We start from the raw sequence: 24,918 nt of genomic DNA, 5'->3' as shown, positions 1-24,918 counted from the left end.
AATATGAAGGAATTTTCCATATTAATTTCATATTCAATGTAAGCATTGTGTTTACATTACAAGGTAAAATCTGTAAACTGCCAATAAATTACCAGTTCCTTTTCCATAGCGATCAAATCATTATATTATATCCAACAAAGTTAATACAATTAATCTCAGTTTATTGCATACCATATTTGCTGATAAAAGCTCTCTAATAAAGATAGGCTTTACATTTTTTTGCAGCAGATAAATTTCAGGCTACGTTTACACAAAGCCGGGTATTTAGAGAAACGAATATTTCACCCCTCTCCGTTTTCAATAATAACATTGTGCACACACCCGCATAAAAACGCCGTCGAGCACCATCATAACTATGCAAAACCTATATGGGCGGCAATAGGGACAAGGGTAAAGCCATGCAAGGCAATCAGAAGCCTCTTAATCGACAAGAGAGAACGTAAAACCCTGTTTCTTTGAAACGACAACACGTAACCGGAGTTTTTTTTTTTTTTTTTTTAGAAATAATCGTTTTCTTAGAAAAAACAGGCTTTTCGTGTAAATGAGAGGCCAAACCACAGGGAAATATCTGCCCCTTCGTGTAAACGGGGCCTCAGTATAAGTCAGTTATGTTCATCTGTCCTGTTGTTTATCTTGTTTTCATCAGTCACATGTCTTCCATGTTTAGTTTCCCGCTCCTTGTTAGTCTTCATACCCGTCTAGTATGATGAAGCTTCAATTCTCCTTCATCATCTTCTGCCCGCACCACACCGATACTAACCCAATAAATTGACAGGCCTAGTTAAAATTAAATTAAATTAGTAATATGTATTCAAACTTAATACAGGGTAAAAGCAAGGCTTTACCATAGTTTTTGAATTGAATGTTAATTTATACTTAACATACTGGAAAATATGAAAATTTTTCACTTAATTCAGAAAGGCAGCTATAGGCACACTTCATTGTGTCTGTGTTTCCTCTCGTCTCTCATAAGGAGAAATATCTGTTTGATTTATCCTGTTTGAAACAGACGGTGACACTTACATCATCTGTCTTATTGCAATGGTCCCTCCAGGAGTAGAAATCTAAACACAGCGCAAACATACACTTCTGCCTGCAGTGAACCGCACTGTCAGATGCAGGAAATGTTCTCCAGAAAACCTGTCTACACTCCCATGAGCTCCGTTCTCAAGGGAGCATATCAAGGGGATTTTTAGGGTAATATTTATGGATGACTGAAAATAGCACTTTTTTATAATAAACTTCGGGAAGTATAGCGAAAATTGATTTAAGGTCGTCATCATCAGCAAGTTGTAGGTGGCATGTTTATAGACTGAGGTAACCCCAGGTTGTGTGAAGCTGTTTGCCTGTTCTTAGACTCATTCTCCTCAGAGTGTAGACAGCTTGAACTCTAGCTGCCGGAGCTTCAGTTCTCCCCAGGTGAAAAAGACGTTGTATTAAATGTATTAAAAATATATTTGAAATACAAATAGTGTGTTTATAATACATTTGTATTTACAACATGCTTATTTAAAGTGTACTAAAAATGTATTTTATTGCATTTTAGTATATTTCTAAAAAGTATACTAGAAGTACATTGGTAATAAATATATATTTAATTACACTTTTAAGAAATATACTATAGAAAAGCATACTTTTAATGTATTTATAAAAAGTATATTAGTAATATATTGGTAATAAATGTATGCTTTATTATATTTTTAATAAATATGCTAATGATAATTATACTTTAAATGTATTTCTAAAAAGTATATTAGAAGTACATTGGTAATAAATATATGTTTAAATACACTTTTAAGAAATACACTATAGAAAAGCATACTTTTAATGTATTTCTAAAAAAGTATATTACTAGTACATTGGTAATAAATGTGTGCTTAAAGGTGCATTGCGCAACTTTTCATGTTAAAAATAGCCGTTTTCTAACCCATACATGCTTAAACAATCGCCTGATGGGCTGAATGAACCCTTCTTTGATCACTGCGATCGCCTCTATAACCCTGTACAGTGAAATATATAAGAGGGATTCGGGCTCGAATCTGAGACTGGGCGTGACGTCATGCGCGTTCACGCTCGCCTGGCTATGTCTGGCAGGTTCGTGTAGCTATTCGCCGCCGTTCTCCGTATCAGAGAAGACAACTCGAGCGACACAACTCTAGTCAGCTTTCCACAAAAGTAGACGATGGATTCAAAGGGGCTGTTTACACCTGGTCACTTCATGTGTCTTCTGTGATCGGATAGCTATTCGATCGTGAAAAGACCAGGGTGTAAATGCCCTCCGAAACGCATTCAAGACGGATTTGAATTCGATCGCTCAAACCACTTGAGGACGTGGTCTGTGCCGCATTCCAGACGAAACTGGACAAGTGTAAATGCATCTGGTTGTTGAAACCAAGCTATATGTCATGATATTTTAGTCATATATGACGACGCGCATCACCTGAGCAGCTGAGCTGAGCCCCTTCATCAAGCGCCGCAATCTATCGCAAATCAAAGTGAATTAGTGAAAGTAAGTCGCAGACGCTTAACACTACCATCTTCATTAAAAGTAAAGAAATGAAATGATCTTACCAGTTCTGTTGCCGATCTCTCTTATTGCTGTCTTTGCTGATTTTGAAATTAGCCGATGATTAATAAAATCCAGCTCATATCTGTTGCTTTCGGTGACGTGCACTTCATTAAATCTGTATATGGCGCGGAAAGAGACCGGCTTGTAGCTCATTACAAACCCCAACGCAAACTCCACGTGAGACAGAAAATAAAACTTCTGTCTGTCCAGTGCCATGCGTCGGAATAAGACGAGAGTCAACATCGGGAAGCTTTCAACAAACGGAGAGATCTCCGGTCGTCTCTAGGGCTCAAACGGGTCATAGCCTATACAAAGTGATAACTGAACGTGTTTCCATAATAATTCAATCATAAGTGGATACAGTAAGCACAGGGAGATAGATGGAAACAAAAACCGAAGTTTTCTACTACCCCCGTTTCCCCCTCTCACACAAGTGTGTAATTTACTCGAATGCCTTTCCTTTCATATATTTTAAATGACTTGCAGATTTATTACTGTATTACCTCATTATGACTGTAACAAAAGATGTGTGCCGCACAGTGTGCGGCTGATGCTCCTTAGTTATGAACAGCTCGTGCAAACGTGCGTATGTGTGTGTGTGTTCCTCCATGAACGCGCACAGCTCTGGTTGCAGTTTCGCTTGTCGCCAGAGGGGGCGTAGTTCTGCAAAAACTCAGAGACTTGCGTTTAGCTCCTTTAATTATATTTTTAATAAATATGCTAATGACAATCATGCTTTAAATATGTTTCTAAAAAGTGTACTAGAAGTACATTGGTATGTAATTACATTTTTAAGAAATATGCTAAATACAAACATATTTTAATTATATTTAAAAATGTTTTACTAGAAACGCAATGATAATAAATATACACTTAATTACACTTTTAGAAATATGCTAAAAACAAACATAGTTTTAGTGAAGTTTTAGTGTATTTACAGAAAGCATACTTGTTGCTAAATTAAAGTATTTTTGTGTTCACTTCAAGTTTAAAAATTCAAGTCCCTTTAATTCCCTTCCTAACATGAAGGCAATTAAACATGTATCGAAATTAATTGTATTTTTCTACAAAGACTAGAAGTAGCACTTTAATTATAAATATGTGCTCAGTTAAGCTTTTAAGAAATATACCAAAAACTACCACACTTTTTGTAATACTACCAACACTTAACTCAATGCATATGTATTTCACACTTTATATTATGTGTTTTAGGTTTAACTTTTTTAAATTAATTTGTTATAATTATGAAAAGCACTAAAATTTGACTAACAAGTAATGCACTTTTATACTTCTGCATTAATTAATCAAATAGTCTTTTCCACAAAACAAGTGAATACCAGTACTTGCACACATCAACATAAAAGATCAGGTGTACATACTAGAAAAACAAAATAAATTTCTTAAAGCTTGACTCTTACATTTGTTTAGTCAAAATGAATAAAAAAACTTGTTATAAAGCATGTTAGGTTTATATTAACAGAGTTGTTTCTTTTTTGTGGATGTTAGTTAATATTTCCAGTTGCATTCATTTGGACCAATCAGAGCCAATCTTTTCAAAACAAGCTTGCCGGCAATCGTCCAATCACACACTGCCATTTGAACTTACATGTTGGGCGGGGCGCGTACAACGGATACTGACCGTCTGTGGTATTCCATTATAGCTTCGGATATCTCAACAGAAATCATGTATTTTCCAAATTTTGCTTTGTTATTTCACTGACTCGGACCTAGTGAATGTGGATAGCACCGATCTAATATTAAGAGAACACACGAGCAGATTACCAGGTCGTCAGCTCCAGCGAACAATTTAGCAGTGAAGAGGACAACGCAGAGGTGCGCCGCCACGACATGGACAGAGCAAGATACTGCCAGAAAAGATCTTACTTCTTGGTGGTAAGTTTATTAGTTTAAGTGATTAGTGTAATTGGCTTTATTCTCACTTTGGGTTTAGAAAATATTTTCAGAAGTTGATGACGATGTTCTGTGGATTACTGGCGTTTCTGTTGATTTGACACTAAAGCGAGTTAACGTCTATCCATTGACGTCTATCAACTTAATTGTTATAGATCTAGACAGTGACATAATACAACTATAAAAACATTGCACACTGTGTTTTCAGAAAAAAGGTTATTAATGGTGATTACACGACAGGCTTGATTGTCCCTAAGTAACTTCTTGTGTTTTAAATATTATAATATATTTTAAGCTCTAATAAAACTTTCACATTTGTGATATTTAATTCATAGTAAAATCTAATTAATTATTAGTAGGCTGTCAGTTTTCATGTCAATTCGATAAATAAATTAAGTTGTAATCACCAACTATAAGCTTTCATAAAACCAATTATTAAATATCTTGCACTGAGAAATTAAAACGATGTTAAATAATGAAATGAGAGTTTTTATATTTAATATTTAGCCTAACCAAGGAATTTGCACATTGCAAAGACATTTTTTTATATTAAACCTAACCGTGAGTAGATGAGGTCAAGTCGAGTAAGTAGTAGTTGATCCTCTTGATTTCTATAACAACAAATCAATGAATAACAACAAAAACAGTCAATAGTGTGTCATGTAGCAGCTAAGTAGCTAAGTGACCTATTATTATAAATTAACACGTATTTGAAAAATTGCGTCCCCCGGCCCCCCGCATGAATATGTATTTTGCCTGATTATGCATTGAATTATGCAATCGCATAATCGTATTTTTCTCTAGGGACTGATTTATATGATTTTATGTGTGGTATTCAGCTTTTTTACATTTAATCAAGTCGTTATCAGCTGTCACCAACTTGTAACTTTCAATAGAATGTTCTGTCTTTATTAATAATGAATAATTACTTTAATAATAGCGTGGAAGTTACAGTAATGGTTCATTAAATATGTTTTACCATTTAAACAAAATACAAATTATATATGAAGAACACAAACTAGTGTTTGTTCTGCCCTAACTTTGTATAACATGCAACTTTTTTTTTTTTTTTGTAGAGCTTCCAGGGATACTATCATCTCTCAAAGAGGCCCTGGAGTCCATGAAACGAGGTTCATTCAGCTCAAGCCCAAGATCATCTGAGCTGTGTCTTCCTGAAACCTCAGACATGGTAAGAAAATTCTTTATGATAAAGAAAAATCCTATTTGTTATAATAATTATATCTGACTTTTGTGCATTAATACTTCAGTAAGTGTTCTGAATTAAGTAACAAAGTGACAGCTTTTTATTAGAATTATAAATGAACAAGTTTATACTAATGCTTGTTTTTTTTTATTCTTTCCAGATTTCCCTCGGTGGTTCTGATGTCCCCAAAAGAGTCTATGGCAGACTGAACAAGTCACGAACTTCTCTTTTTACTCACGACTTGGCCACTTTACTTTTTGCTATTGTATTTCACTTTGTTTGACTTAAAGGATTAGTTCACTTAAAAAAAAAAAAAAACTTTTACTGATAACTTACCCACCCCCATGCCAAGATATCCATGTCATTCTTTCTTCAGTTGAAAAGAAATTAAGGTTTTTGATGAAAACATTTCAGGATTTTCTCCATATGGACTTCATTGGGAACCAAACGGTTCAAGGTCCAAAAGGCAGTTTCTGTGCAAACTGTTCAAAGGGCTTTAAACGATTCCAGACGATGAATAAGGGTCTTATCAAGCGAAACGATCGGTCATTTAAAAAAAAAAAAACAACGTTTAAGTTTTATAAGCTCAAATGGTCGCCATGCTCTTTTCTGTTATGCATGTTCATAACTCTCCTATTCAAACTCGTTCATCAAAATTAACAAATCTTTTTCTGAGTCATTAGGTTCATTCAACGAACGAAATGAATGAATTGACTTGAAAAAAGATTTGTCAGGGCTGCCAACTCTCAAGCATTCAGCACGAGACTCTCGCAATTGAGCAATTCTCATGCTTTCACGACAAATTGACTGTTAGCCATTGGACCTTGAACCGTTTTGTTCCCAGTGAAGTCCATTATATGGAGAAAAATCCTGGAATGTTTTCATCAAACCTTAATTCCTTTTCGACTGAAGAAAGAAAGACATGGACATCTTGGAAGACATGGGGGTGAGTAAATTATCAGCAAAAGTTTTTTTTTTAAAGTGAACTACTCCTTTCAGTTAGTTTATTTATTTATTTATTTATTTTTTGTTCTGTTTAATACCTCTGCAAATCAATGCATTTTATGTTAATGTATTTTGTTTAGTTTTCATAATGCTTTACTGATGTAGTGCATTAAAGTTTATCTTTCAAAGAGTGTTTGTGTGTTTTGTAGAAATATTTTTTTACTGGGTTTTGTTGAATTTAAATGTTTAACTGTATTTTTAATACATTAAAATATATTATTTTTATATTAAATGGTTTTTGGAAAAAATATATTTTTAATATGTTAATAGTGGGTCCTATAGTGATCTACAAATACATTATTAATAAGCTGAAATTATATTTAAAATATACTTAGAACGCATTAATGTGACGCTAAAATATACTAATGCTGTATTTCTAAAATCGATTTAAAGTGTATTAAAAATACACTTTAAATAAGTGCTATTATATTACATTAAATGTACTTAAAATGGTTCCATTTTAGCACAATTTAATATAATAAAATATATTACTATTACCTTAAAATTGAACTTAAATACATATTAAAGTACACTTAATATACTTGAAGTTGTTTCAATTTAGCACATTTAATACATATTTAATACGGTGCACTTAAAATACATTAAGTATATCAAAATAAGTACAATTTAAATACATTTCCTTTTCACCTGGGTCATCTGGCAGACTTTACCTGTTTTCCATTCCAAGACTGAAGACTCATGACCTACTAGTGTCTTCTCACTTCCCTATTTGTCAAACGCCACTCACATATAAACCACCTGTCTGCTAGCATTACCAAAAACTCAGTCACAGTGGATGGGAGGTCCTAATTATTATCCAAACGTAACCGTGTCGCCTTTGAGCTTTATTGAAGGGTTGTCACATTTTGATATGAAAACTTTTTTTTTTTTTTTGTGAAACCATAATTTTATAAATATTTCAATTCTCAAATTATAAATTTATTTAAAAAAAAAAATTGTAATTTCAGAAATACTAGACATTTTCTCATGCAGTAAACAATGTAATGTAAAATGCAGTTTGCCACAGCCGCTGAAGTTTGGATTTGCATGAGGAATCCTAGATTAGATCCTAGATTAGAAGTTTTACAGGCTTCATTATCCTGGAAAAGCAATCAGAAGTTCCAATCAGATTCTATATTCATACTGTACACACATCAGGCCAGCCAGGAGATGGCTAATCTTACCCCAGATTTACACGCACTCTGCTAATGACATTTGACCAAACAAGGAAGACTTCTGCACCCTTTTCTCATCCATCACTGGAACATGCACATAAACAATACGTGCTAATGCCCAAAGCCTTGTTTGTGTGTTCACCTGTTATGTCTGTGGTCTCTTATATGGTGAGTCATCCATGATGTCTGTAAGGATGGCATTCATTTTTATGTATACATTTGCTGGTCCACATATAAAGAAGTGTCATGTTTTTATGGACCAGAACTGCTGTGTTTGTTATGATAATGCATTACACAGATTCCACCATGATTGTTTCGTCATTTACTCACGAATGGAACGTTGAACTAAATAATTCATGGAACACACGACTTCACCGGTGATTTGAGCCTTGTTTCGTTTGGCACACGTTCTGGGTTGTGAAAGGGTCAGTAGAATGAGCTTTGACAACCAAAAAAGGCTAGAGACATGTCCACATTTTGTAATAAATCCTAGCAGACACAGTCTAAGTACACTTTCATAACGGATTGGATTCATGTAAATTAGACGGACTTGTAGGTTTGGGATACTAATTTGTAAGTGTTCCTTGTAGTCACTGTAGTCGTCATTTAGATGAATGAACTGCTGTAATACTCCTGATATCTCATCCGTTTTACAGTGTTGTAACAGCTGTGATTAAGATTTTAACGTAAAGCAGTTTTTCCACACTAAAAAAAAATAAAATAAAAAAATGCTGTCATGCACTGCAGCTACCAATCATGAACAACATGTGGACGAGTCCTTGTATGGTTTTCCTTGTGGAACCTGAGGGATTTGTCAGATAGTAGCCTATCCAATGTTTTCAATTATCCAATATCAGTAAATTTCTTCTTGTCCATTTGTTTAATTCAAACAAACTCAGCAATATCTCGAACCCAGAAAGGTTTAAGTAATCTGCATCAGCTATACATAAAATCTATGAAATTTCAGAAATAACATCTCTGCATCTGCAATATAACATTTTTGTGCGTGACCAACGTGTGCTTTGTTTCATTTGAATGGTATGAGAAGAGGTGGGTTTATCTAAGTGAACGATTTGTGGATGTATATTTGTATTCTCTCAATGACTTTTATACCTCAAACACAATTTTTACTTTAAAAACACTTCCCTGTAAAAATAATACTATAAATTCCATCTAATGCAGTGACATTCATACATCTTTAGGTGTTACTTTGTGTCCAATTGCACATTTGCGCCCAGTGCACATTTACATCACAAGAAGACACTTCTGAGAGGCTCCCAGTACAAAACAGCACCTCTCACCTGACATTAGACCATTAAAAGTGATGCTTCGTCTTGTAGTGTAAATAACAAGGACACACAGGACACTCTAAATAATGAGGTGAATCTCATCTCGTATCATTCGTTCGCTGGTTCGGTTTGTGGTGTCATGCTCAGTTTGTTGGGTTCCATAGTAGCAGATTTTTGTTCATGTCTGACATGAACAGAAATTGTGTGTCCCAAGTAATTTGTCAAACACCCTGTTATGTTCCAGGTTCATCTCATGAAAATGTAAGTACAATCTGTGTTCTGTTCGAAGGATGAAATTAATTCTGTCGTGCCTTGATCAACTCATGTGTTTCTTCTTGCTCATAATTAACTAAAAGTCTCTACGTTCTGCCTCAGATGCTGCAGATTTTACACATGCCAAAAAGTGGTTAAAACAGGTTAAAGAATGAGAATAGTGTGCAATATTTGCTGACTGTACAATTGTCAATCATTTTTTTCATTAAATTTATTATTATGTTTATTACATTACAGTGCATGCAGATTAAGTAGTCAGCCATCATCATCATCATCACAAAATAAACCCTGACAAATGAATAACTACATGGAAAACTGATTTAAATGGAAATTATTTAAGAATTCGTATCAGTTACTTAATTTTCAATACAAGTAATAACTGTGGCACGAATTGGGTTGAAATGAGAGATTGATCTACAGTGTGATAAAATAGCGTCTGTTTATTGAGAACAGTGGATAGAAATAAATTGAAACATCCTAATTTACACAACCCAAAACATATATCCCCAGTTTTACAGACTTTAAGACTAAAGTGCATTTTTGAGCTGTTTTAATTGACAGAAACTTGCAGTGATGTACAGTATCTTAAAGGAATACTCCACTTTTTTTTGAAAATAGGCTCATTTTACAACTCCCCTAGAGTTAAACAGTTGGGTTTTACTCTTTTTGAATGTATTCAGCCATTTTTTTATATTTAGAAGAATGGAAGTCAATGAGACTAGAAACTGTCAGGTTACTGATATTCTTCTAAATATCAGAAAATCGGCTGAATGGATTTGAAAACGGTAAAACCCAACTGTTTAACTCTGGGAGAGTGGTAAAATAAGCCTATTTCCAAAAAAAAAAAAAGAAAAAAAGTGGTGTATCCATTTAAAACATGTCAGTGGCGTGCCATTGTTTTGTCTTAAGATGCAGTAATGTTTTTTTGTTTTTTTTGTTCTCTAAGGCTTGTTTATAAAATAACTTAAATGCCCTAAATTAACTAAGGCCTTATCCTGTCTTAATCTTAGGTCTGTCTGTGAAATCAGGTCATAGAATCAGTGAATATGTTAAGTTATTAGGCCTACTTGTTACTCTCCAACACTGTTTTTGTCTGTACTGTTGTTGCATTGTTGCTCTAAGTACATATAGGCTCCAACATGGCTGTTGGATCATGATTCTTGTCAGCTGTCTGTGGATTTTTTTCCCCCAAAAATCCAAGTGCTATTTAATGGTAGGACATTTGCGTTTTTGTGTTCCACTGCTCAGTGTTTTTCTGTGTAAACAATAACATACGCTTGATGAACGTCTTTGACATTTCACTACATCTTGCTGCTCGTTCAGCGACTCGTGCGTGAGCTTTGTTTTCATCTAAAATAACATATTTTTTACATGTAGCACAGCTCATCTGTCAGTTTCAAAACATTGGGCCATTCCGATTTGATTTTAAATGCAAAAACAGTTCTGTCACGGTCCTTAGCAGAAATAAGGCATGACTGATGGCAAGTGTAAGTTGTGTTAAATATAAAATAGACAAGACAAAGTTCTTTGGTCTGCACAGGTTTACACGCAGTGTGTTGCTGCTTACATTTTTACAAAACAGAAAGAGGATAGCAATTCATCATTTCTGGCACATCATAATCAGTTTAATTTGTGGGCACTGGGTATTATTTAGAAAGCCGTATGAATGCAGCTATAAATGATAAGGCCATACCGCACGCATTTTCCCACAGTGGGTTCTTCTGTCATTATGGAGGAACTGTCTTTGTTGGGTTGTATCAATTATTTCCAGTAGTTCCTTTTCAGCTCTGTGGTGGTCTATTGTTTGACTCAGACGGTGTCTTAAGCAAGAGGGAGATACTCATACATTTTGCATACTAAGAGACTTGATTGTTGATATATTCTTTCTCTCGCTTTCTGTTTTCCCTCATTCTCAATCTTTATTATACAAAAGCATTTCATTAATGAATTCTCATTAATACCTCTATTATCAGGGCCATTGTGCACCTTTGATTTTAGACCCAACATTCAGAGAGTAACAGAATTGCTTTCTGAAAGAATGGTCTTGGAAAGCTAATAGAAATGCAGGGTATCTATCTGTTTATCTGTCTTTCTGTCTGTAATTGTGCTTTTTGTGTTGCTTGTATCAATTAATTGTTTAGATAAGTGTGCATAAATACATTTATTTTCAGTAGTGTCAATTCACTAAAGGTAAAGGGATGAGCTGATTTAAAGGTCACCTATTATGCTCCTTTTCACAAAATGTAAAATAAGTCTCTGATGTCCCCAGAGCGAGTGAAGTTTTAGCTCAAAATACAGATAATTTTTTTTACAGCATGTATACATTTTTTGGGGCTGAGAAAAGCGCACCCTTTTAGTGTGTATCCCTTTAAATGCAAATGAGCTGTTGCTGTCGGTCCAGAGGGTGGTGCTTCACAAACTTGCGCTCTGTCAGGGCAATCTTATCTCACAGAATGATAATGTCAGAACAGAAACTCTCACAATTTCAAGTCCGACAATAATGTCTATATGAGTCAGAGAATGAAAGTTCTATGGAAATAGAACAGGTATATTTTATTTAAAGGGGGGATGAACTGAGAAATCAATTTTTCCTTGAGCTTTTGACATCTAAGAGGTCATCATATTACAAGAATATCCTGTAAGTTTCAGAGCTAAAAACTGAAAAATAACACAAAAAAATCTGCTCTTCCCCTACGATTCTACAAAAGCAAGAAATGAAGGTGAAATAGAGATCACCTAAATTAGTGAAGTCCATGCTACACAAAATGATTTAAAATTCTGTAAAATTTAATGTGGAAACCTTTGCTTTACTCTAATTTTTGCTCGATTTTTTCATTTTATTAGCACTTTTTGGGAAACCAAGGTAGACACTTAATGAATACTCCTCCAAAAGACTCATTCTCACCAGTCATTCCATCACTTTTGATCATACTGGTAAACAAATGATACCTATACCACCTAATGAGGAGCAATTTTTGTCTAATAGCATATTCAGCCCATTCTCACTCCCAAGGCGTCACCTAACTGACGCCTTGGGAAGCATTTGGACATGCTTCAATATCTGACGCTTTAGGCGCCCTTTAGCGTCAGTTAAATGACGCCCTAGGATCGCGTGTACCCTACCCCCACCCCACACCTAAACCTAACCACGTCCTCTAACAGACGCTTTCCTTTAGCGTCAGTTAGATGACGCATTAGGATCGCGTCATGTAAGTGACTCTAAAGGGCGCCTAAAACGTCAAATATTGAAGCATGGTCAAAGGTGACGCCTTGGGGTGAGAATGCGTTGGCATATTACATTTCCCTGCATCACATCCCTTTATCACAACTCGCTGTAAGATACAGTGGGGTTGTATTTTTACCAAAATGGTGCTTGATTGGTGAACTGCTCTGAAAACAACCTGGTATTTATGCTTGCTGAACGTTGATTTAACTGACTGCATAATCTGCCTACAAATTTACATAGCACATCATTGTATTTGAGGCGTATGAGTCTCTGATTATGGGTCTTTATGCAATCACAAGCTGTTTTACTGCAAGACGGAAGTTACAATAGATACAATTATTGGTAAGCCTGAGCAATCCCTATGCTCCTGATTTGACCAGATCCTAGTTTGAGACCAGCAGTTTTAGGGATTGATATGGATTTTTTTTTTTTTTTTTTTAAAGATTCAGAATGGTTTAAGATTAACACTGTCTGTGGTATCAGTGAATCTAATATGATTTTCAGTGTCAAGACAAATAATTGTTCCTCATTGGGTGATTTTAAAGGGTTAGTTCACCAAAATCAATTACTCTTTCTAAATCCATAAGACATTCATCCATCTTCAGAAAACAATTTAGATACTTTTACAACAAGATATTTTTTAATAACATTTGACAGATACAAATGTACTTGTTTGGCGTATGAGAACCAATAAGGTTTGTTTTCTCGCATCAATTATGGTTGAGCTTACCAAACCTTTTACAATAAGTGATTTATGTATGTTTGCTGATAAATGTTTATATGTGAATAAAGCCTAAATTAAGTATGTCGTCATATAAATTGATTGTTTCTCTTCAGAAAACTTGGCTTAAACCACCAATCATGGATTTATTTTTACACTCTCTTCATGAACTGTTTTGAACTGTTAGTGTTTTGGGGGAATAGACTTTCAATGGAGGGAGATAAATCTTTAATTTAATTAAACATATCTTAATTTTGGTTTTGAAGAATGATAGTCTTAAGGGGTTGGAACGAAAGAGTGAGTAATTGATGACATTCAATTAAAATGTATGCTTTTGATAAAACTTAGCTGTCTGTGCGGTATAAGTTTTTATATATTCATACAACATATTACTGACATTGTAACAAGAGCTGGTTACAAAAATCTGCAAATATACTTTAGGTATAATTTCATTTAGATAAAAAGAGGATAATCTATTGATGATATATCTAAAATTGTAATATCTTGGATATTTAGCCTGGTACCTTGTAAAACACTTCGAAATGATAAAATTGTGCACCCTGGCACCTGATAATTGTGTAGAAGCCAGCCATTCATATTGAAACGGGATTTTGTCAGATAATGCCATTTATGCATGTATGCATCCACTTCATGCGTTTTCTGTGATCGTGAAAAGACCAGGTGTAAATGCCCTCCGAAACGCATTCGAAACAGAATTGATTTTTCCATCACAGTGACTGCAAGAGTTACATCGCTGCTTTTAGTGGTCTGTTGGAACAACAGACATGTTTAGTTCATCTTTCAAACTGCTCTGAGACAGTGTAGCCGTTGACTCCTTCTGTAGCTTTAGCGGTTTTAAGATGAATTCCAACAGAAGCCTGTCACATTTTTTTTCTCTAAGCTTTGGATGGAGCAAGTTATTTCAGATGTGTTGAAGTGTTGAGCCAGTGGCAGCTATAATTACACGTACAATGTTTTTTTACAGATAAAAGATGAATTATTCATTTGTTGATGCGAATGTCTCAATACAGATAAGAGAGTGGCACTTCAGACTTTGATTCTTCTCGGGATCAAATAGGTCTAACTATGTTTGTTTGTGTGCCCGCAGGTCAGAGGCAGTATGAACCAGACTGATGTTCTGTCTCCATGCCAACTGAAGCTTCAGGTCGAGGTACACCTAAACTCTCCTGTCAGAAGGTGACCTCTCTGCCCCAATCCAATCTCTACAGGGTGAGTGACCAGATTTTTGCACACACACAGTGACAGCACTGTTGAAATGCATTATTTTTGTGTTCCCTTCTTTATTTATAAGCAAATTTTTTCCTGCTTAAGTTTATTCTGCTGTTATGAAATTGGCGATTATATGAGATTTTTCAAATGGTGGAGCAATGAATTTGATGGCGAATCATGAAGAAAACTCATTCTGATGCCTGTTTGAGTTCAGACGACACACTTTGTGCTGATTATTACAGAAAGGCCATTAAATGTCAAACAAGTTCGATTAAAGGAAATGTCAGAGAAAGAGACTTTTTGTAGAATAATTAAATTTTCATGTTTTTTAAGCCTCTCTTTGAGTCATCCAGTGTTTCCATAAATGTATATCCATAAATGTATATTTATGTAGAGAAATGCATTGTTTTGTCATATTTACTCAATAAGTCTTTTTGTCATAAACTGAGCAATATATATATATATATATATATATATATATATATATATAAAGGATTAATGTGTTTGAAAAAAAGTCTGTTGTATCAAAACTATTATCCCAGTCTTCAGTGTCCCATGATTCTTCAGAAATAATTTTAATATGCTGATTCGGTGCGATATTCATAAAAATGTTCTTATTATAAATGTTGAAAACAGTTGTGCAACTAATTTTTTTTATTTTGAAATCGTGATACATTTGATATGATTCGTGATGCATTCAGAATTCTTTGATAAATAGAAAGTTCAAAAGAAAAGCATTTATTTGAAATAGAAATATTTTGTAACGTCTCCACCTCATTATACTGTAAATGTTTTGCTATAATTTTTCATCAATTTAAAGCATCCTTGCTGAATAAAAGCACCAATTCCTTTAAAGTAACACACAAGTAACACAATCTTTAAATGGACCAGAAAAGGAGTTTGTTTTGAAGCTTAATTTGTTTGCACTTCTGCATGGTTTGATGTTTTGTATATAAAATGCAATACATTCATGCATTTGTAGGCATAACTAAAGTGTCCAAATACTTTTTAAAGCCACTGTTGCCTTTCTTTGAATCTCTACCTGGTTCTAATATGTCCATGAAAAGCATATGGTAACATTAATGTGTAATTGTATTCAAATCCACTGTACACTTTCAGAACAAAAAGGTATCAAAGCTGTCACTGGGGTGGTACCTTTTCAAAAGGAAATATTATGTACCATTTAGGTACTAATATACACTGTAGGCTTTAAGCTACTAATATTCACCCTTTAAGGCTCAATAAGGTACAAATGTGTATCTTTGAAAGGGTACTGCCCCAGTGACAGCTCTCTCTCTCTCTCTCTCTCATGTCTGTCTCTCTCTCTGTCTTTCTGGGTGGGTGTGCTGTTTAGCAGCTTGACACTGAAATCTTTGGTGCTTAATTATGGTCCTGTCACACCGGGAGAATGAAACATTTCGATCTCTCCCTGCGTAATCATTGAACATGAACATCAAAATCGACCCATCATTAATACCCTCTGAGGTGCATGACTTTACAGAGTGACGTGTGTGTTGGATGACAGAAATAGCTGAGATTTATGATGGATATGGACAGCTCATCAATTAAATACACTCACCTAAAGAATTATTAGGGACACCATACTAATACTGTGTTTGACCCCATTTCGCCTTCAGAACTGCCCCACTGCGCAATGTGACGTTTGAGTGACGTCTTTATGTAATTTTTGGACGTCCAATTTCAGTCCACTGACGGGGTTGTTTTGTAACGCCAGGCGACGTCTTTTGCACGTCTAATATTGACGTCAGTGGGACCAAATTTGGTCGTTTGTGGACGTCTTTTCAACATCAAATTTAGTATCTTCTATAACTTCTATAACTGTAGTCCCATGTTTCAAAAAGGTAGAGGACATTTTTAAAGGATGTTATCTGTAACATGTATTTATATTTATGCATTTGACACATGCTTTTATCCACAGTGACTTACATTGCACTTTTACATTCCTGCTTTCCCTGGGAATCAAACCCTTGATCTAAGCATTGCACTCGGTGGCCGTTTCACAAGTGCCAACGCTCTACTGTTTGAGATACAGCATTAGACCTTTGTATGTGTCAATTACCACCTTCTGCTTGAGACAATCAAATACAGTTTTTGGAAAACTATCTTAAATAATTATAAATAATCTGTATTCATATGTATTAATCATGTTGATATCAACAATGTTGATATTTGTAAATAAAAAAAAACATTGCATATTAATCATGTAAATTTCCTGCACCTGTAATAGACGTCCAAATGAGGTCCAAAAAAATGAACCAGTTCAATGGTCAAATGTTGAACGTCAATATGACGTCCAAATTGGGCCATTGTTGAACGTCCAAATAGTGGACCTAGTTTGGACGTCGAATAGATGTCCAGAATTGGTCATGGACCAACGGACCCAATATAGACACGATCTGCACGTCTATCCGACGTCCAGTGTTTAGTGGGGCCTTAATTCTATGTGGCATTGATTCAACAAGGTGCTGAAAGCATTCTTTAGAAATGTTGGCCCATATTGATAGGATAGCATCTTGCATTTGATGGAGCTTTGTGGGATGCACATCCGGGCACGAAGCTCCCGTTCCACCACATCCCAAATATGCTCTATTGGGTTGAGATTTGGTGACTGTGGGTGCCATTTTAGTACAGTGAACTCATTGTCATGTTCAAGAAAACAATTTGAAATGATTCAAGCTTTGTGACATGGTGCATTATCCTGCTGGGAGTAGCCATCAGAGGATGGTTATATGGTGGGCATAAAGGGATGGGCATAGTCAGAAACAATGCTCAGGTAGGCCTTGACATTTAAACTATGCCCAATTGGCACTAAGGGGCCTAAAATGTGCCAAGAAAACATCCCCCACACCATTACACCACTACACCACCACCAGCCTGCACAGTGGTAACAAGGCATGATTGATCCATGTTCTCATTCTGTTTACACCAAAGTCTGACTCTACCATCTGAATGTCTCAACAGAAATCGAGACTCATCAGACCAGGCAACATTTTTCCAGTCTTTAATTGTCCAATTTTGCTGTGCTCTTGCAAATTGTTGCCTCATTTTCCTATTTGTAGTGGAGATGAGTGGTACCCGGTGGGGTCTTCTGCTGTTGTAGCCCATCCGCCTCAAGGTTGTGCGTGTTGTGGCTTCACAAATGCTTTGCTGCATACATCGGTTGTAACGAGTGGTTATTTCAGTCAAAGTTTCTCTTCTATCAGCTTAAATCAGTCGGCCCATTCTCCTCTGACCTCTAGCATCAACAAGGCATTTTCGCCCACAGGACTGCCACACACTGGATGTTTTTCCCTTTTCACACCATTCTTTGTAAACCCTAGAAATGGTTGTGCGTGAACATCCCAGTAACAGGGATTTGTGCTGTGATTGGTCAACCGCTTTGAGTGTGTTTATGTCTCACTTCTTACCATGACCGCAAGTTTCAACACACTACTAATGCCACTCAACCTTCACCATTTTTCTTTGCGTATGCCATAAAAGGAATTATTTAAATTAGGAATATTGTGACCTGTGCATTCTCAGAAGACAACTCAAGACTACAATGGAGGTGTTTCACAGAGTTCAGAAACATTGCTTACTAATATAGAGAATAACCCCCTTTTGGAGTGGACTTTGTGCTTTGTATCTTTGCAGACCCTTTTCATGGTTAACCAGCAACATTACACTCTAAAGAAAGTTCAAAATGTAAAAAAGCATAACAGGACGGACCCCTTTAAAAAAGTATAACATTCAAAATGTCAGAGAATTGCAGGCTTGGATTTAAACTGTTTTTTTTATCTTTTTTTCAGTTGATGTGTGTTGGACATACTCAGATAAAAAAAAAAATATATATTTACGGGATGCACTCAAACATTAAATCAGGGCTCTATAAAAACAGTAACTGAGGCCAAAATGGTGTCACATCCTGCCAAATTATCGCCTTTTTCTTCTCCTGCTAGGGGAGAATTAGATGGTATTAGAGTGAAATTTTGTTGATATTTTGTGGTTGGTTAGTCTGGATGAAAGGACACCCATTGACATTGTAGGCAGCTTCCTGTTTTTTTTTTTTCTCAATCAGCTTTTAGATGTTTGCACAACATGATTAGGGCATGAACTAACTGGACACTTTTTCAACATCTCTAATCCTCCTCTGGTGACCCATTGAAAGGATCAGTCAGATTATTCTGCTCATATTGGTTAGATCCAAATCATTTTTTGAGAGGCTGTGTTATGTACACATTTGATTTGGATAATTTGCTTATTTATGAACTTGAATGACCAGCACAGTCTGTGTATATTCACAGACAAATCAGGGGTCTGTCAAAATGCATTCAGTGTAGTGTCACCCAAGCAGAAATGACATGCGAACAATGCAGAATATGAATTTATTTATAAGCAATGAAGTCAAAAAGGTTCTGTAGAAACTAGCCAGGCTCTGCTTTTGTTGTCTATTGTTTTTTAGGTAGGGCAGATCAATATATATATATATATATATATATATATATAAATTAAAATTAAGTCCTGCTCACAGGGATGAGTTAAAAAGCTGTATCGCCTGAGGGACAAAAGACTTCCTCAGTCTGTCAGTGGAGCCGGACAAAGAGAGCATCCTGTCGCTGAAGGTGCTCTTCTGTCTAACAATGATATTGTGTAGTGGGTGAAAGGCATTTTCCGGGATAGAAGAAAATTTACTAAGGGTCCTCCTCTCTGCCACGGATGTTAAAGAGTGAAGGAAAACATCTTCTTGCTAGTCCAAAATACCCCAAAGTGGCTCAAAAATATTTAGATGGTCCTCCACATATATCCACATGGTCCTCCAGAATGGTTGGGTAGTTCTTGGCAGTGATGCGCCAATCAAGCACAGTAGGGAATACCATGATATTTCAGTTTAAATCACTGATCCTCCTATGTGCTTCATACTGGGCACACAACAGTTGGGGTGCTAAGCTTCTTTGGGGCTTCTCCACACCGTAACTCCACACAGCATATCAGAATGATTTCAGAAGGATCTTGCGACACTGAAGACTGAAAATGCAGCTTTGGCATCACAGAAGTAAATGTCATTTTAAAATATCTAAAAATTGAAAACAGTTCTTCAACCTCTCTTTGAGTGTCTTTCCTCAACTGTGTCTCATAGTGTACATTATCCATGCTAAGACATGGTCTGAGCTTTCTGCAAAATTGCCCCTAACTGACGTGTATCAGGTTTTCTGTAGGATTAAGGTTTTAGGACAGAACACCATTTGAGTGTAATGTAAGTTAGGTCTCATTTGCCTCCAGTTACTGATAGTACAGAACAAAATTAAGAAAAAAAAAAAAACATACCCAGCATTGCTCTTCATATCTGAAAAGAAGCTCTACCACCTGAGCATGCTCTCATTTGATATACACAGGCCTCCCCCACGCCTGTCTGGGTTCCCCAGGTGTGTGTGTGTTGGTCCATCCTCTATCAGGGATTAATTAACTCTCAGAAAGGGGAAGACTGGAGGGATGTTTAGAGTGTTCAATGCAGAGACGGAAAAACGGATTGCAAGAAGTGAAATGGAGTAAAAAAGAAAGAGGCCGGTGAGCCATGATGGGTGAGAGTCTGTGATGGGATTTAATTGCCTGCTTGTACAGGCTGCAGGGTATTGTACCTGCCTGTCACACTAACACACTCACTGTAGAGTAAAGTTTAAGTGTGTGAGGGTGCACATTTGAGCATGCAAACTGACACATGGAAGTCAAGTCAACTTAATGGGATAGTTCATCCAAAAATGAAAATTCACCCTCATGTTGTTCCAGGCAATTGGTTGATGAAACATTGAATAAAATTAAGATTGTATATTGCCCCCTCGTGTCTACACCACTGGTTAACAATAAAAAAAAAAAAAAAAAACATTTGACTGAGAAACACACAAGAAGACATGGTAGAAAACTGTCTGTGTTTTTGATTTTTGGGTGAACTATACCCAAAAACTCATTTGAGTATCTAATTATCATAGGCTATATACTCTGTATATTCTGGTTTATTCATTGTGATTGTCCATGTCACATTGTTCCTCTGACTATCCGTGTTAAACAGCTGCCTTCTGAATTCAGATTTTTCTGAGAGGCTGAAAACTCATTTGACTCGCTCTGGTTGATTGGGTTCAGTCACAAGCAACTTTATCACATAAATGCATGCATAATTCCATAGTTTTGCCCCCCTGACCTAAGGCAACAATCACTATTACACCGCATTCTTTTCAGCCAATCACATCACAGCATCATCCTAATCATGACAAGGGAAAGGTTTATCACCAAAGACATTGTGATACGGCACACACAAAACTCACACATGCTGCCGCCACGACCACCACAGCTCCATAAAAAATCATCACCGCTGTTGAAATTGGTAATTATGGAAAGAGGGGAATAATTTTGGTTTATCTATGTCAGTCACGCTTGCTACATTCTGTCTTTTGGCTTCGACAGGAACTGCAGCGTAGAGCGTATGCCAGGAATGCATTCCTAACAGAGCGGGAATAATCACATTGAACTGCCAGACCTGCATGAGTAAATAGCATGAGCACAATGTGCTGAAAAAATTGTGTTTACTTGACGCCACTAAATGCCTCCAAACGCTTGGATTATCCGACGGTAATTCTGCCTCTGGCAAAGATCGAGTCTCATATATCAGTGATAAATGGTGCTGTACTGTATATCATGATAGACCAGATTTTTACACTTTTGGAATACAATTAATCGGTGTTTATTTTTTGCCATTGATATGCAATTTTAGTTTTATTTTATGATTGCGTTAGGTGGTTGTTTACTGGCATAAGTCATTAGAGCCTAGCCAAAGGGTAGATTTACATGACAACGATGTGCTTAAAACTGAGAAGTTTTTCCTTGAGTTGTCCACGAACAGAAAACATTGTCAAAACAATCCTCAGGCATACAAAACGCTGTTGTTGTGTAAACAAATGGTCAAAACGCATACAAAGTGTAATGCTTTTAGTTGACAGCGGTGTCTTGTAAGCCCCAAAGTCTCAGCGATTATATTACCTAGGTTCCTCCGTCAGGGTTAGAGTATTTTATACCAAAAATATGATACATTAAACAGTATTTATTGATATATTGGGTCAGATGTTTCCTGGGTTTTGTGTGTAACCTTGTTAGGGAATAATTTTCAGATTTATCCCTTTTGGCTCTTACTTAGGGCTGGGAAAAATTGATTTGATTTAAAAATTTTAGAGTTGGTAGGTCAAATTGATTCATATTTTCAACAAATCGAATTTTTTCTCCCCCTCTTCAGTATACATTTTGCATTCGTCAAATCTTCCTTCAGGGTTTCACTTTAACCCCTGCACACTGTATGACATGAAATAAAGGTCAGACTATTAAAGTTGTGCAACATCAGAGACATCCAGCAAACCTTGATCCGCTCATTTGAATATTCTATCCATGGACGACTCAAGGGACAGATGGTGGGAAGTGAAGTAGGATTATTCATTTAAAATGAGAGACAGACAGATAATAGTGCGTGGGTGCCTGTGTGTCGTAATTGAAGTTTCTTGAGGCATAGAATAGGAGGATCTGCTCTGAATAAACTCATGTTTTGCCTGAAGAGGTAAATTCCTCATCTTCACAGGTGCTTTCACTTGCACCTGTTATCTTTTTATCTACTTGGATGGATCTCAATGTCCATGTGTGTCTCTCTCTCTCTTCACATCCTCTTTTCTCTGTTCACTCTCTCAGTTTGCCCAGGCCAACATTGTGCATACACTTTGGCAGGTGCTGTAGTGCAGGTGAGAATATTGTGAACTGCGTCATAAAATCTTTAACCGAAGGCCTGTTTTTTTAATGTTTAGTCACTCAAACCATGTCAATTCCATGCTGATCTTTTTCACTCAGTTTTAAAGTGTTTTAGTAAACTTTTGTTTGACGTCACCCCTTCCCCCTCCTCCCTTCGAGTTTTATCTTTCCGTTTTGTCAAACAGCTGTGGTATATTTAATTAAGTTAAAACACTTTGTCAGATTGCAAAGCACAATTTGACAGATCAAATCTCCCCCTATAGATGCTTTCCCTTTAGATCATCTCAGATGTGAGATAGCAGGATTTCACAGATCACGGACAATTGAGATTTATGTGACAATTCTTGAGCGGATGCTGATTTTAAAGTTAATTGAAATGGATTGAAGAGTTCATCCGGCATCAGTTGGTTCATTTCATTCTTAGAGTAAAGGAACCGGTCAGTTGAGCTGATGTTGGATTGTTGCGTTCATCCATGCTTGTCAATTCTCCTGCTTCACAGCAAACTGCATTTCAGACCCTTACTGAAAAAAACACATGGACTTCACATGTGCAAAAATTCATGTGGACACCGCATGCTCATGTTATTTTGCACATATGAAATTTAACATGTAAAACATGTTAAAAGCACATGTGAAATATGTGTTTCATATGTGTTCTACACCAGGGAAATGTCTGCTTTTGGATCATTTTACACATGTGAACCCTGTATCACATGTGAAATGTAAAATTCTCATGTGAAACCCATGGGATCTCATGTGTAATGTAAAATATCTCTCGTGAAACCCATGGAATAACATTTGAAACGCTACACCCCATGTAAAACTGTAACTTCATGTGAAATCCGTGTAAAAATCATTAAGCAATATACCACAGACCATGTTCTTTTGTAGGGCCTATAGCCATGTTTCCCAACATTAAAACAAATAATTCAAATTGAGTTTTTATTTCATTTCAAAATAAATACAAATTGAATGTTTAAAACAAACAAAGCAAAGCGAAATTAAGATTATACATAAATGGGTGTGTTTGTGTGTGTAGTGTGCGTTTGTGAAAGTGTGTTGTCTCAGTCCTCTGTGTCTCCTGCAGCAGGCATCCTGTTTTTTTGATAAAAAAAGAACAAAGATCAAGGCATTGCAAGATTAGGGCCAAAGACTGTAAAAAAAAAATATGGACGGAGTGTCCGTGACGTACTCGTAGGTTTCGGAAAAGCGTTTTTGAAGCCTAAAGTGGATGGGGCTTAAAGGGGTACTCCACTTTTTTTGGAAATAGGCTCATTTTACAACTCCCCCAGAGTTAAACTGTTGAGTTTTACCTTTTTTGAATCCATTCAGCCGATCTCCGGTTCTGGCGGTACCACTTTTAGCATAGCTTAGCATACATCATTAAGTGACCATTAGCATTTCTCCCAAAAAAATTACCGAAGTGTTTCGATATTTTTCCTATTTAAAACTTGACTCTTCTATAGACCTTATGTAGCCCCGCCCCTTTTCAGTGCTACACTTGTTGTCTTTTGACTTCCGGTCTGTATTTTCACAGCGATATTGCATAGGTATGAATTAACTGCTCGTAAAAAATTTCCCTATCGGCATTTGTTAAGACATCTGCTTTACAATGCTTATGATAAACATTACAATGCTCAGGATCCACTTCACCAGCTAATTACTCCTCGACGGCGATGCCATAGAAGTATACAGAGTGACCGCAAAAACGGAATTTCAAAGACCATATTTTAAAGATCACGGCGCCCACGTTTCTCTGGTGCATAAGGTCTATAGTTACATCGTGCACTAAGACAGACGGAAAATGTAAAGTTGCGATTTTCTAGGCTGATATGCAGGGAACTATACTCTCATTCCTGCGTAATAATCAAGAAACTTTACTGCCGTACCATGAGTGCAGCAGGCGCGATGACTACACAAACTTAGTCCTGGTCACGTTGGAAGCTGGGCACTATTTTTCAGGCGCTGCGTCACAACATTACGCCTGCTGCACTCATGGTACGACAGTGAAGTTTCCTGATTATCACGCAGGAATGAGAGTATAGTTCATAGTCATATCAGCCTAGAAAATCGCAACTTTACATTTCAGGTATTCAAATGTCTTTGTGTCAGTTTATTGTTTAAAATGCCCCTTTCGTGCCACGTGTGCGTATCCTGGGTGATTTCATATTAAAAAGGCTAAAAGAAAATTTTCGGCAATACAAAAAGCATGACCTTTTCGACGTAATTGCGTATTACGTGAGGTTTTCATACCAAGATTGTACAAAACTTTGTATAAAGAGTCAATCATAAAAATGTTTTTGTCAATTTGCATTTTGTTTTTATATTTATTTTCTCATTTTTGGGAGTACTTTAGCATGTAGATGACCTCAATGCCATGGCATCTCCACATTTTTTTTTCTTTTAAATGCATGCATTTTCTATGAGGATTTAACAGGGTCTTTTATTTGTCAGATTATACAGTTCAAATGTATGGGTCGGTATGATTTTTTTTTTTTATTAATTTTGAAAGAAGTCTCCTGTGCTCACCAAGGCT

At 36.2% G+C, this 24,918-nt stretch overlaps 1 protein-coding gene across 1 annotated transcript in view; it reads left to right on the top strand.

Annotated features, from left to right (window-relative positions):
• chrm3a (cholinergic receptor, muscarinic 3a) overlaps nt 1-24,918 on the top strand; it is a 113,413-nt gene that overhangs the window by 24,700 nt on the left and 63,795 nt on the right. The window contains exon 2 of the mRNA XM_039670739.2: nt 14,482-14,603. The gene's annotated coding sequence lies outside the window, so the exon portion shown is untranslated. The remainder of the gene's footprint in view (nt 1-14,481; nt 14,604-24,918) is intronic.

The sequence above is a fragment of the Pimephales promelas genome, chromosome 15, assembly GCF_988280905.1.
Source record: "Pimephales promelas chromosome 15, fPimPro1.hap1.1, whole genome shotgun sequence".
Lineage (NCBI taxonomy): Eukaryota > Metazoa > Chordata > Actinopteri > Cypriniformes > Leuciscidae > Pimephales > Pimephales promelas.
Note: the sequence above shows the minus strand (reverse complement) of the source record. Positions and strands in the feature narration are given on the sequence as shown.